The following is a 16,362-nucleotide window of genomic DNA, read 5'->3' on the forward strand; positions in this document are numbered from 1 at the left end:
GAAGAATTGTTGCTTCTTATTCCCAGGTTCCGCTTTGTATGCCTGAATCATACTGATGAATGTTAAACTTTAAGTTTGAAAGAAAGGGTTAAGATATATATATGTCATTTGCATTTGTGGAAAAGCGACAAGTGTTTTAGTATCTTTACTTTGTATCTTTATCATCAAAGTAAAGTTTGAAATAAATTGGTCTGTATTTGTCACATTAAAGTAATGTGTTCCCCCTCCATCATATACCCCCAAAAGCATGAAACTTGAAACAGATGTCCTGATTCTTTATTCTGAATCAGAACTTCTCACTTCTATCGACCATGTCAGCTTAGAAAGTTCCAACACAGGTTTTGCGTGGGCAGCTCTTGCATTTAGGCATGTAACCACAATTCATGAAGCCAGTATTCTCATTTACTTGACAAAAGACACAGCCAAGAATCCATCAATACTGTATGTATGACAGGCAGCTTTGAGCTATCCCATGCTTAGATATTTACTTTGACATTTCCTAATAAAAATCTTTCCTATGAAAACTCCATAACATTTAGGAGGCCAAGGCTCAGAATTTTTTGCCACTCCAACAGAGTCATCCTAATCCCACTCAAAAGTAAAATACACCTTCTAGTCCTATCATCCTCCCACATGCAAAAATAATTTGTTTACACTCAAAAGACTTTGCTGGTGTACAGGAACTCCAGGGCAGCAACTGAGATTTGGTTCTCCCATTTGGCTTAAACCAAATCCTGAATGGATTAAACTAAAAAAACATTACTACAGTTACATCTGTGTCCTTTTTTCTGGGGAGAATCACTGTTCTGAGTAAGGATATAGGAGTTTTTTCACACTCATAACTGACATAAGTAAATTAGTGACAACTTTTTAGCCCAAGTGCATATTACAACCTTGTGGCTGTATAAAGAAGGTTGTCTCGTCTCATTTGAAACTTACAGTGTTTCATTGCCTTGCCCCTTCATTTTTATTCAAAAACAATAGTACTTTAAGGTGGACGAAATAGTGAAATATTAATAGGCCTTAGAGATTACTGTCTGACACCTTGTACTGGCACTACTAGAATTCTTGGAGTTCTCACTTCAAGGTATTCAAGGCAATCAGCTCTTTGGCCACACCATCACCACATGGTTACTGGTCTGGTCAGTCTTAGTGTAGATTTCTTAACGCACTTCTGAAGACTAGAAACAAGGTGAAAGTATGAAAGAACCAAATTAGAGAACCAAACTTGTTTCAAATCTTTTGGAGTATTTGAAGAACTGTTTGTGCTACTTGGGGAACAGGTAGCTACTTCTATTTGCTGGCAAGTATCTGCTTCCTCCAAGGTAGAGGGGTGGATATTGATGCTTGTAATCAGTTCTCAGTAGCTTCTGCACAGCCAGTAAAACATACAACAAACTTTAGTGGAGACTGCTACAGCAGTCATGTGAACACAAATGTGACCATAATGGGGATGCACTTGCAAAAGGTTTGGGTAATGTTGTGGTACACTATAGAGAGTGGTGTAGGACAGTGGGACAGAAAAAGCATTGAGCAGAAAAATTAAAAATAATTATTTTGTGTGCCAAGAAGAGTGTAAAAAAGAATGAATCAGTTTAATGGAGAGGAGGAAAGAGCTAGAAATCACTCAGAGAAAATGGAATATAAAAGCATACAAAACAGATGAGATAGAAAGAGCAGCTCTTTCTCTTCTCTTGCTTCTCCAGCTGTCAAACCCTTTTTTTTGCATGTCTTCCTGACACATACAAAATCACTGCTATGATACTTTCTCCCCTCAGGACAAGAGCATAGCTTTTGTCCATGAAAATCTGATTTCTCTCTAAACCTTTTTCTTTCGTTATTGAACATATAATGTCTTGAACTATTAAATGTCTGTAAAACCTTTCTAGACTCTCTCGGGCATCTTCATGTTTCAGAAAGACACCTCCTGTGTGCATACAAATTGGTTTAACAGACTGCTAGACCTAAGGCTATGGGATGTGTTTGTTTGGCTGTTACCATTGTACCCGACAAAATGAAGACTTTATGTAAACCTTGATCCATTTACTGTTCATAAAACTTAGAGCAGCATTTCTGCTGTAGTAAAGGTTTCCCCTCAGACCCTTTCAGTCCCCTAATATTTATATTACCTAATGCAAGTTAGCCATTAGTTCTTCGACAAGGCAATATTTTTTGGCAAAAAAATATTGACCTCTTACAGCTTGGATCTACTCACTTGCTCATGTTCAGATTGCGAGCCAAGGAATCAAAATGCACATGTGAACAGGGGTTCAAAGTCTAGGGGCCCAAGAGAAGGGAGCAGAGGACAGCGGACAAAGTTCTTAGAAAGTAGGGGATATATTCTGGGAAAAAGGGTTTAGTAGAAAAAGGAAAAAAGAAATTTTTTTTTTATGAGACACTAACTAGAACATGAGAGAAATTATTACCAAACATAGGTGGCAAAGCCATAAATTATTATTATGATAATCTAATCTGACCTCTTAAATAACGAAGGTTATAGGATTCACCAGAATTGATTCCAGCAGAATTAAAGGAGTTTACCGAGAAAAATATGCTGTCTTAATTGAAATTTCCAGGGAAAAGCAACCACAATTTCCTCAAGGTACTCACTAGTTAATTATCTTCAGTGTTAAAAATTGGATCCTTCTTCTATCAGTCTAAATTTGTCTTGCTTCAGCTTCCAGCCATTGAATTTCGTTACACTTTTGTCTACTATATCAGAGAACCCTTGATCAAAGTTTTGTTTGCCAGGAGATACTTTCAGTATGTAAGACAGTCACTCACCCACACAGACAAGCACGTACACCACCTCCCTTACATTTATCTCTTTTGTCTCTTTAATAAGCAGATTACAACCCTCCAGAGTGCCTGTTTCCAAATATTTTAATCATTCTCCTGGATTTTCTGCAAACTTTCTCCAATTTAAATTACCACCAAAAGCATTATGTTCCAGTAGTTCTTGCCCCTCTACTAAGATGATATTGCACCCTAATTTTACACAAGATTTCCCTCTTTGTACTTTTAACTCTTTCTTTTGAGTACGCACATTTAGTTTGTTAGCCACCATGAACATTCTAATTAATTTCAAAGTTGTTGTTTGCCAGGCTAAAATTTACCAGCTTGTCAGTACAGTCTGCAAGTCTTTGCCTTTAGCAGCATTAAAGTACTGCACAGAAAAATCAGGATTGCCCTCACATTTTGGGAGTGTGTGAGAGTATACTTAAGCACATACTCCATTAACAATGCCGTCATAGGTTTATCTTTCTTATTTTCTCATATTTACCTATGAGATCTTTCCTTACTGCATCTGTAGAACATCAATGGAAAAATCTTTCCTGCACTGGAAAAAGCCACCAACAAACAAGAATAGCATGCATTTACTTCATCCCCATTATAATGATTATTTCCATTATCATTCTCATCTTTATGAAAAAATCCCATTATGCTGAGTTGTATCTGTTTTCATTTAATAGATAGAGAATTGAATTATGTCATGAATGTTACAATCACATGCTCAAAAAACAGGAGTAGAGCCAATGTGGGGTTAAAGGCCAAATAAGGCCCCACGGATTTTCCATCACAATAATTAGTTCTTAAGTCCTACTCAGGAACCCTCTTCTACCTTCTTCTATTTGAAGACCTATTTTGCTGTCATGCCTCCAAGAAATTATCAAATCGAAAATTATTTTCTAACTATGCAGAATGCAAAAGCAATATTTCATTCTGTCATATATTTGAATCTGCTTTAATTTTTTAGGCACAAAATCTTGTTGTGTGTAAAAGGGTACAAAATATATACATAGTGTCACGGGTGCACCCCAAAGTCAGTTTTAGACAGACAATAAGTTCCAAAACAGACTTTATTCTGGCAGAAGTGTAGCCAATAAACCAACTAGAAACAGGGTTTATACAATTATTTAGCACTCCAACGACATAAAATCCACATTCGGATATCAGTTGAGGAGATTATTGGGGCACAACAACATAAGAATAATGAGGATCCACAACATGCACTCATACACTCACAAGAAACAGAACCAGAGGTCTCTCACTCCAGAGTACCCACAAGAAATAATCACTCGCCTGGGTTAGGTGAGGGCTCACACTTGCCTAGGTTGGGCAAGGACTCATTCAAGGATATATCCAGTAAATAACCATTCACCACAAGAGGAGGTGAGGCGCTCTCCATCCCGGGAAGTCTCCTTAGACGGCGTCCCAGTCTAAGAGGAGGGCTCCAGTTGGAGAAGACATAAAAGCCTCTGATCACTGAGTATGTAAACAATGAAATGCCTTGACAAGGATGTATAAATTCAGTCAGGTATTAGCAAAATCAGTAACTTAAATGTCCATGTTGCTGTACACTTGAAAAGAGAAATGTCATTGGCACTTCTGTTAGTTAGACAGCAGTATTGCAGCAATATAGCTGAGAGAGGACCCACTAAATTTCAGTTAAATGGAGAAGCTTAAGCTTGTGGAGTGAAACATCAGGAATCAAAAATCATTCAAACATAGTAAAACCAAGAGTTTTAAATTTACTTGATTAGGTGATGAACCTTTTGGCTACCAAGAGCTCCAGAATATTGGTCTTAAAGAAAGAACAAATTCTTCTGTTAAAAGTCAAAATTTCAATAATGTAATACTTTTTATATGTATATTCAGTTTCTAAATATATATTTCAGATAAGCTGGCTGTTTCCATTTGAAGCTTGCAGGAGGGCACATGTCCCCAGATCCATGTAATCTTCCAGCCATATTTGTCGATCTAGTAAAAGACGCTATCTCTTTCTATGGAGTTTACCTTGCTAATGTCCTTAAAGCACCCTGGCTATAATAAAACAACTATTGAATTATGGTGGATACTTTCACTGTTCCTGTTGGTGTTCTTATTTTTTTTCTTTTAAAGAAAACGGGAGATAGACCAAGGATAAAGATCTTCTGATCCTCAACTGTGAACTCCAGGCAGCCGATGCAACATATTAACTACACTTTGAACTGGCTCAAAGGGAATATAAAACACGGAAACACACTTCAACCTGTTTCTCTTCATGGTCAGCAAGCTGAGAGTGTAGTCTGTGATTCATTTCAGCTAATGCAAATTTATGCCCAGCTATATACTCAGTTCCTTCTGTAGTGGGTATGCCCACTCCATGTAGAGGAATTATTGGGAGAAAAAGGTGTTTCCTTCAGACCCTGCTGAAGCAGTGGCCCTTTCAAGAGAACTTAGTTCAATAAGTGATAGGAAGGAGCCTATGTCTCTGTATTTAGTTGTGATGAGGTTTAGTTGAGGACTGAGATACTTAGATGCTGATCAACCCTCCCAGGAATGCTTGTAGATTTTATCAATCTACAATGCTTGTAGATTTTATCTATTTGCCATATATACCAAAACCATCTTGAAAGCACATGTATGATAAATGGGGAAGCCCATTTATCAGATGGAGTTTTTTAACCATTGAATAAAAGAAAGATGCTATTCCTGTGTTCTGGATTCTCCTCTCAATGTCTTCTTCTAACAGCACCAATTAGAGCAGGAAATAGCTAACTGCTAAGACCATATTAGCCACAAAAATTACCTCTGAGCTGTTTATGATAACTTTTCATGTAGCTATAAATAAGCCTTAATTTTTGGCATTTGCAATGATTCTGTTCACAAAATAAAACTTTGAATCTGATACTTTATAATTCTTGAAGTACAAGATTTCACCTTGAAGATCTTAAATAGCTCACATCTTAGAAACTACTTTTTTTTTCTTATGTCATAACAGCCGAGCTTGTCCAATGCAACTCTGCTAACACTTTCAGACATCACAGAAGAACTGGACAAAATGCCTTTTTCTGTACAGGGTCATGGAGTCTCCTAAGCCCCAGGCTCTCTGACTTTCAGATGCTGGAGCATCATTGAAAGCAGAAAGCAGCTAATGCATCTCCTTCACTTTGACTCCTACTTGCATGTGCTACCTTCCCTTTCACTTGTGATTATGTGACATCTTTCTGGCAACTGCAGTGAGGGAAACAAATATAAAACTATTTGTGTATTTTTAGTTGTCTAGGATGCAATGATTGTGCTGTCACTTTTGCTTCTCATTTTGTCTCCCACGCCCATCTGCTCTGTTCCTCTGCTGCATCCTCTATGTGCTTCTTTCTCACCTGATTCTCTCACCACGTCTTCCCTTTGGTGAACCGGGAGCAAGAAGGACAGACTGCCATCTGACCTATAAATTCTCCACAGACCACTGTCAAATGGTATGTGGGCCACAACCTAAGGACTGTAGCTATTTTCTCTCTTATTCCCCTAGTTATTTCAGAGCTTACTGATTTGAGCTCACAGTTTTTTGCAGAGTTTTAATATACCTCCAGACAAATATACTTGCTTTGTAAATCTGCAGTATTTATGCTGAAAATCTGTTGTATTATGTCCGCTTCATACATTCATCCATGAACAGCTTTGAAGGAGAAAGGCTCATGCCTCAGTTCAACGGGAGATTCCAGACCAGAGGAAAATAAAATGGTTAATGTGTTGTGGATTTCTTTCTTCTTCTGTGTTGTCCATGAAATTTAATTGTAGTACTGAACTGAAGCTATTAAACCAGTTGTGAAAATATCTGACTTTCAGATATCCTTATTCCTTAGATATTAGTCTCAGTCTACTCTGTATTCCCACAACCCTAATGAGTTTACAGCTGTATATGATCACCTTGAGTATCCAAAACAACCTGTGTTATGAATGAGCTCAAATGAAGAGCAGATTTCTGATCCTTCCATCCCCTGTCATCATGCCAAAACTGCAACCATCGTTATGTCAAACTTGTTTTTCTTTATTGTTGAAGTCACTTTTAGGTTTTTGTTATTATTTTTGTTATTCTTCAGCAATGGCTAGTACCATGGATATAGGCATCTATTGTATTTATTGATATCTCAGTATTTTGTTTTGTCTGGCAAATAAATGAATAATTTTTCCAGTGATATTAAATCTGCCTACAATTATGGTATGTATTTTATTGAAGTATTTTTTTTCCAAAAAACCTTGGACACTTTAAAATTTGTTGCTTAACATCTTGGTAGAATTTAAAAGAGGGTTTGGCTCTGGATAACTAAATTCAGATGTACTTTCAGTCTGTATTCTCATAGTTGTAAGGATTTCAATGACATTGTCAGATTTTTGGTGATATGCATTAGGAAACAGAATTTAAATTTTTTGTTTTCATCAAAGGAGGTGCACGAACTGGAAGGACTTTAGCTTATCATCAGGTATTTTGTGAACACAGTACTATTCTGTTTGCAGCTTGATGCATGCTCTTTTTCCCTATCTTCTTCAACTGACAAAAAAAAAAAGACACTTTACAGTCCTTCAGTTTTGAGTTATGTTGAGTGATGTTTACTTGGAAAATAATTGGGGATTTGATGTGACAATCACTTAAACACTGTGAAAAGAGCACACGCTTACATATGTGTCTCAGGCAAAAATTTCTTTAGTAATTTCTAATTATTAGATTTAATGGCCTGAGTATTGAAATGACAGCACTGAATATTTCAGGCAAGAAGAGGGAAAAGGAGGGTGGAAAGTGACCTTATTTGTGCAGAAAGAGCAACAGCAGATATTACTGATTCATTTCTCTTTCTGCTGAGAAGCCACATTATATAAGTGAGCAACACTCCTCAAATGCTTTGCCTGTTTAGGTGTGTGCACAAATGCAGGTATGTGTTGCTGCATACACATATATAAGGTGTTTTAGCAAGAAAGGTCATTGCAAATAAGTCTGCCTATTTCTTTCCATATTATCTGTGTTTCCAATAGAAGCCCCTCAGAATATTTTTATGTGACTGATTTGGAAGACTGGTTTACTCTTTCACAGTGAGTTATCTGTGCAGTGTGGTAAATGCTAACCTTTCACTCTTGAGCCCTGATGTTACTGTTTTGTCATAGATAAGGGAAAAATATGTCATATTAATCCTGCAGAAACATCTGCACCAGAAGCACTTTCATGATAGGTGAGGGTGTACAACAGTTCCTTCAAAACAGTACACGTAATCTGGTTTCTATTGCAGAAAGGTCTTTCTTGAATCTAGAGCATTCTGCTTTGAAGAATGAGTTAGCATATGACTGTTCTGCCATGGCTTTGCCCTCTCTTCATTTTCCTTTTTTTTTTTTCCAAAGAAAACCAGCAAATTAATCTTGCTATCACTATTCATCCATTATACTACAGGTTTATCACTTCCATCTTACTAAAATGGAAGTCTTATTTTCTTGAGTGTATAGCACGAATGTGTCCTTATAAAAAAACTAATAATAATAATAATGACACAGTGTTGATATGATATACTGAAAGGACAATAGGAACAATAAAGGAGTTACAGAGCTTCAGCTGAAATGATGAGTTTCTCCTTTACCCTTGTGTCTCTTTGCAGATAATAGATTTTTAAGAACTCCAGTTTTTCTGTTATAGTTCCCAGGAAATTTGTGCAGCAGGCCACAATGTTCAAGGCTACACTTAGCTGGGGTAAATATATCCAAGAAAAAGCAATACATCTTAAAAAGATCTATTATGTGCAGTATTTAACAGGAAAATGATGTGCCTTTAAAAAGGCATTTCAAGTTCTACTTACAAGCTTGTGCACTTACAAGTGAGTCCAAGGGCTGAAAATCCAAAGGACCTGAGTTTATCAAAGGAGTTCATTACCCATGATTAGATTCAGAACTGACCATACAGTTTTATGGATTTCCATAAGACTGTGCAATGCATAAATTATTAGCCAAGTGAACAGCAGAATGGCAGGTGGCTCTATCCACTTCAGCAAAATTAGGAGTTGCATTGAAATATGTTTGAAAATTTGCTCATGTGATTTGAAGGGATCGTGTTTACTTGAAGCTGTGAGAAAGAAAAAAAAAATGTGGAAAATTTGTGCCCACATTTCAGGTCTGTATTTTAGCAAAAGGTGAGAATATGTGTATGCTTGCTTCACTGTATTTAATGTTTTAGGCCAGCTCTGCTTTGGCTGCCCTTGGGAAATAAGAAATAGGATCTGCTTTTGACAGAATAAGATTATCATATTCTTTTGTTGTGTTCTTTGTGCTTGCATATTTAAATTTGAAGCCTAAGTGAGTGACTCACTCAGATCCAGTTACAAAAGAAAATATTGTAAGCAGAAATTATTAGCATATGGCAGTTTTTAAAATATGCTTTGGAATGTGGAAGAAAAATATCCAATTCCTTTGGCTATCATTGACTTACATTTTTACCAGCAACTTGGCAAAGCAGAGTATATGCTTATTTACTAACGATGGCCTTTTAAATTTACTTTGATCAGCTTTCTGAAACAGTTTTATATGGAGAGTTGTAAACTAAATTAGTAATATAAGAGGAATTAGGAAATTAGGAATAGAATAGCCTCTAATGGACCTTTAGGCTATCAAAATTATAGAGAGACTTATGTTACTCTGCTTGTTTTAAAATCTGTTAATCCTATTGATTTTGGTCTGGGTGATGCAACCATTCCACTGGATTGACTTTATGAAGTAATTTTCAAATGAATTTGGTGTCCTCTTAAGATCAATATGGTGAACTTTACCAGAGGCTTCTTGTAATTAAGGAATGCACTTTTCCTATGCACTAGAGTTAGTAATTTATTGTTCTACTCAAAGAAGTTCTCATGAACATTCCTAGCTTCACAGAGTGGACAAAGACAGATTTGCTTCTAGTAATTCTTCTTAAAGTTGATTTGGGAAGACAGGATTATGGCCCATGTCAAGAGAGAATCCTCAAATATGTATTAAACAGAGTTAGCATCATATCTGAAAGGCACAAGTGTCATAGAAGAGGTTCCTGTAAAAGAGTTAGGCTACTAGGGGGAATGGGACATCAATTATAAAGAGATATTTGCTTTCTGCTAGTAATATATATGTACTATTGTGTGATATAAGGTGCACTTTCATATATGTGTGTGAGTATATATGCAATCTCACTGGAAAAGTACATTCTATGGAGAACATTTCGGGGGCATATAAAGGCCATGCAAAGATGAGTTTTGAATAAATCTGAACCTACTTCAGTTATGCTATCAGCAGAGTGCTTAGGCAGAGAGCCAGAGGTCACTGTTATCCACTGGGACTGGAACAACCTACTGAAGAGAGAGCTTATCTAATGCAGAAGGTTCCTCCTGGCTCTTCCCAGGACAATGCAAGTATCTCTGACCTAAAAGTAACCTTAATTTTATTTTATCTAAAGCATTATACCAGAGGAAACATTGCTCACTGTACTGGCTCATTTCAGAAACCTACCAGACGGTTTATCACCACAATTTAAACTCCAGGTTAAGGGGCCATTCTTTGGATTGCTCCTGAAATGTAAAAGGCTTTCATTCTAAAGAAATAGGGATATGAAGAAAGAAAGACGTTTGAAGTGTATGACACTGACACAGCTGTGTAATATGTGCATCTAGGATCCCGAATGTGGAAAATTTGCCATGGCATGAAACTACAGCAAGTAGCATATAGCAGCAATTTTCTGCTTCATCGTACATTTAAAGGAGACTGGAGACAGTCGGTTCAGGTCTTTTTGTTAAGGTAATGAATGCCAACATAAAATTTACAGTAAAATGGGATAACCTGATTTGTGCAGCCAGACTATATATTAGGTTCAGGAATGGCTACATATCAGGAAAGGTGTTCTCTCTGTTTGTATTTTTTGCTCAGAATTGAGACTTCTGTAATCCTACACTGAATGTATGTGTTTATGTGAGTCATTCTAGAAAGTATGAAACCAGTCAACCAGATTCACCCACTTTTTTGCAGAGAGGTAAATGTGTCATGGATAGCTCACTTCTACCAATAGTGTAGATATTGACAGTTAGTACAGTGGAGAGAGTCTACTGGTGCTCATATTAAGGAAAAGATGAAGAGTGAATTCAACCCTGAGTAAATTTAAGCTTGAGAGAGATGATAGAACTGCATCTGAGGTAAAACTTCATTTGGTATTTGCTTCTTATCAGACAAAACCAAATCTCATTCCAATACAGATATCCATAGGAAACCCACTCTATTCTCCTGATCACAGAACTTCTTCTATTACACTCCTCATAGGTAAAGTTGTGGTACTCCAAGGAGTAGATCAGTTTCACTGCCTTCCATTCTTGCAAAAACAGGATCTGAAATGTAAAATCTTCCCTTCATACAACAGAGAGAGAAGCAGAAATTAGATATCACATAATGCAGATTAGCGACATGCCTATTAGACTGAGTTGGCAGCAGTGTCTTAGGTCTTCATAGAAGTCCCAAGTAGGATTAAAATAAGACTTTAAACTTAAATAACGGTCAAGTTTGTCTAAATATATGCCAGCTACATGCAACGAGCAAATTATTGAGGCATCGTCACTGGAGATGCCTGAATAAGTAGACAGTCAGCCTTTCTCCTTGTATCTGAACTTGGCAGTTGACACCCTTGTGGGGCAGACCAAAGCCCTTTCTCAATGATGTTTGTCTTCTAGGCATGACAATTCTCATAGCCTCCTGGTCTCAGGGGTGGCATTAGGACAAAAGAGTGCTGCAGAAGTCCTTCTCCAGTCAAACGAATGCTGGATTTATTTCCAGAGATCAAAAGAGAATTTGTTGATAGTTTTTGCCTCTCTCCACTCTGTGCTATGAATGCTAAACTGAAACATGGGTGGAGAAGTACCTTACTCTTTAGTTTCTCACTTACAGTTTCACACTCGGAGGATACTATGACAAGTTTGTACTTTGGCATGAAAGTGTCAGGATCACAAAATTTACTATAAATATCTACTAAATATATTTGGTAAAAACTGTTTGCTGTAAACACAAAGAGGGAAAAAGAAGAGGGAAAGTCGTCTGTGATTTTTAGAAGTTTATTTTCCCTGCTGTTTTCACAGGCATACATTTGAAAGTTCAAACTGCCAAGGAATGTAGCCAAACTGTCAATGGATGTGTCTAACATTACACAGATCAAACTTGCTACTCTCGGGTAACTTGGGGCTCTAATTATATACTGACCTAAATTTCTCAAAAGTGATTTTAGATGTTTCTCTTGGGATGCACAATTTGAGGCCATTTAAAGATCTCAAATCTTTATAGCTTCTAGATGCCATTTGTATGTAATTATCTGGACCTTTTTAAGAAAATGAAAATGAGGAGGAGTAAGGACTTACTCAGGCCTAATATTCTGAAATTTGTACTGGCTGGCAGTCACTCCTAATTTCTTATAAATGTCATCTAGGGCAAAGTACTAGAGGAAGTCTGGTACCAAAGGCAGTAATTGGCCTGAACTGTTAAAGGTAAGAAACCGTGTGATTGCAAGGTGCTGAGAGTGACCTAAACAAGGACAGATACACTGTTTTATAATATTTTCAGCTGAAGAAATTTTACACATCTGGGTAGGGGCAAGGAATCCAGCAAACCCCAAAATAATACTAATTAAATATCTCACAAAACCTATAAACTCAAAACCAGATTCTTTCATTTGAGGTTTTTGTCTCCTGTGAAAACCGTAGTTATTGCTTCCTGCATTTAGTACATGTCAAATTTTAGTAAAAGATGTGTTTTCCCAAAAATGTATTTTTCTCTGTTTGAATTACACAGAAGCAATTTGAGCTAAGTTTTAAAACCAACCAAACGTAACACCTTTGTCCTGAAAAAGGACAGAGACTTATACTCTAATGTAACATGAAAAAAATAAGAGTAACTGAGGAAGAGTAGTTATGATGAAAACTGTAATTCAGACAGTCAGCCTATGCTTCTTTAATACTTACTCATTTTTCTCTTCTTTTTCCATTAAAAAGAAAAAAAAAGATGAAGGATATTTTATCAGTCACTGTGCTTTGCCCTATACAGCAGATAAATTAAATGGTTCATGTTAGCTGGTATTATTTGTTCAAATAAATATATTCACTATGTTATTTGATCTTGGTATAATGTAGTCACTTTTGATTACAGATATTGCTATAATCTGTTATGCTTGTAATTAATTAATCACCATTTAATTCATTTCCTATTGTAGTACGTCAGATGTTATCATGTGATATCTTGTAGTGCCATTTTCTATTAACCAGATTTGGTGTTGTGAGCTGAAACTTAAGGATCCTACCATTCAAAGTTGTATCTAAAGAGTTTTAATTCTCTACAGAGTTATGCTACAGATAATTCAATATGCTCTACTTTATGTTTGGGATACTAATTATTGCATATAAAAGGTTTTTAATTCAATTTGCCTATAGTGGTTTTGCTGTCAGCAATGGTCTTCTTAATGCTTTTGGTACAGATTGGGTCCTCATCCAGCTTACATGTGTTCACAGGAATAACTGTAGCCAGGCCAGACTGTCTCAGTCAGCTTAAAGATACTCAATAACATTATATTTACTGAGAAAAGTGTATTGTTTTCTCCTTTTTTCCTTCTTGTTTTTAATTTTTGAGGATTTCTTTTTAACAAATCCTCCATATTACCATATAGCATTTTCATTTAATAAGATTAATATTCATCTGGTTATATGTCAGAGAATCCTCTGTCTCCATCACTAACACAGAGCTGGGGGTTTTTTGTGTGTGTGTATGTGGCTCTCTCCCATACACAGATTAGTTTTTTTCTGTAGTATTTGAAAAAAACCTCAGGTACTTGCTTTTAGAGACAATTGGTGCCTCTGGAGCAACAGGAAGAAGTTGGACTTGTCACCAAGATCTCCTCCAATATTTCCCTAAACTCTAAAGGCATGAAATTGCCTTCTGCTCAGCATCAAGGTAGAAGGTCAGCATATTGTCCTGAAGCAGCCAGAGAAATAGAGAGACTGCCACTTCATCCATCTCTCCCCATATGTCTGGAAAGTCACTGGGCACAGCATGGAGTCGCATCCCCAAAATATGAGTGCACACATATTACCAGGTACATTGTGGCATTAGCACCAAGGCCTCCTCACTTCCCTGCTCAGATGCATGTCAGTAACAAAATGAGTCTTCAGTCCCTCCTCCCTTACTATGCCTTTTTCCAGGCAAAGACATGGTGAAAGCAATTTAGGGTTGTGCTCTATATCCACCTTTTCACATTCATCTGTTCCTGATACATTCACTGGATCAACCAGCCCTACTCATTGCTACCCAGTCAGGGACCCTCATGTCTTTAAAATAAGATCAATCGACCTCTCATTTTTTTGTAATCTGTGAATCTCAATCTAGGTTTTTATATTAATTGCTATTTAACACAATCAATAGTGATACTTAGTCGTTTGGGTCCGTGGAATAGGATCTTCCCATTTATTCTTAACCGCGTTTTTCCACATGTAAAATGCCTCTTTTGGTCTCTTTTGGAAATAAACTTTTGGATTATGTATTTCACAGTTTCTCCACGTAGTTAGATCACAGAATAGATCATAGAATGGTTTGGGTTGGAAGGGACCTTAAAGATCATCTAGTTCCAACTGTTCCCATACTAATTTGAGGGCTGGACAGTAGTATATAGGTAATTCTTAATGAAACCATTGAAAGATGCTTTTTGCTACTACAAAAGAGGATTTGATCAAATGAAGTGTTACCCAGAGGATTCTTCTGAAGTGCCTATTTATATTATCTATTATTCAAAAAGGTTAAGCAGGATATTTCCCTAACATACAATAATAAACAGAGATTATCTCTATATTCTCATGATTGTCTTTAGTAATACTAGAACACCAGAAACAGAGGAAACATAAATTGCCACCTGGAAAATTATGTATTTGTAGACTGAACTCTGAAGTTGATCAAGTGAAAGGAAAGAAGGTTTATTTCCAAAGTTCTTTTCTGGAGGGCTAATTTTGGCTCATGTACTTTAGGTATATGTAAAAAGAAACCTTATTTCACAAGCATACACACTAGAACGAATTGTTATGTTCTTTGATATTAGACACTGTCATCAGGGTCTCACATGACTATGCAAGACTACAAACTAAACTTACTATAATATAACATTTATTTTTCAGTGTAATGTGACCTATCAAATGTAAGAATAAATATGCCACTCTGGTCAACACTGAAACATGCTTATTTTAAAGCATGTGCTTACATCCTTCAAAGCCAGTGCAATGCCTGCTTCGGTACTGCCCTCTAAATGAGTAGTGAAGCATAGTCTTTTGCTGACAAGCTCAGTTGACACAGAGTAACAATCCTGATCTACTCAAACAAAAATCTTTTGAACTAATCATTTTTTTAATAAATTGTAATGAAACCTCAAAAAATACTGCACATGCCTAGATATAATTCAGCAGAGTGATTTGGGTTTTTTACAGTTCTGAAGAACGGTAACTGGTAGAATTATTTTGCTACAAATTAGTAATGTACCTATAATTTATCAATATAATATATTTCTATTCCAGCAATGGTGTGCTCCTGTTTTTTATGTATACACGTACAACATGTAGCTATAGAATGCTGTTATGTGAACATTTTAGTATGCTGACTTCCTTGCGGGGGCCATTTTTTTAAATTCAGAGATATTCTCATATTGTCACTTTAGATAAACTAAAATGCTTGGAAACTACTAAAATTAATTCTTTGATGACTATTTTATTTTTTACAGATAAGCTAGCTAAAAGCAAATCCATGGTTTCACACATGCAGTAGACCATAAATTTCCAAGACATATGCAAAACTTCCTAATATTTGTGCTTATCAGTCCTTCCATTCATAGCTATGCATAATTCCCAAAGACAATAAAGTATATTGAATACGTTTACCAAAGGGATGTAAATAAATGCCCAACTACTGTATTGAGCCTTAGGAAATTATGATGTCTTGAATCTTCTGCTGCTATAAAAGTTAATACAGAAATCAGATTTCAGCAAGTGGACAGAAAATATGGGATTTTCATTTACTACATGGGTACTTTACACAACGGTGACAATGTAAAAAAAAAAGCATTAGAAGCAAGCAATTGTTATATAACTTTAATTTTTGAGCAGGCTGAAATGGTTTAAATATAAATTATAATTACACTGACAGTTTTGCAGAGCTGTAAATCCACACACGAGTATTCAAACTTCAGCATCATTGGGATCTTACTGGGCAAGTTTCAAGCATTGCACTTGGGATACTCTGTGGACCTGTGCTGAATGCTAATTGTAAAGAAACATTAGGTGCCAGGAGAGAAATCAACAGACGTACGGCTAGTATAGCAAGAATTTGATCTTCTGTCCTCTACTACTAATTTTGAGGGTGCTTTTTCTTTCCATCTACCTGTTAAGTTTAGCATAGATTTACTCAGGAGTTTTGTTATATTTAAAACAGTGGTGGCTGTTGTTATGGTTAAAGTAGTATACTGTACTGCAATAATCACAGCCCAGTGAGAAAAATGGAGTATATAAGTGTGCCCATCTTCTCATTACTTGAGTGGAA

Source organism: Caloenas nicobarica, chromosome 2 (assembly GCF_036013445.1).
Source record: "Caloenas nicobarica isolate bCalNic1 chromosome 2, bCalNic1.hap1, whole genome shotgun sequence".
Taxonomy (NCBI): domain Eukaryota; kingdom Metazoa; phylum Chordata; class Aves; order Columbiformes; family Columbidae; genus Caloenas; species Caloenas nicobarica.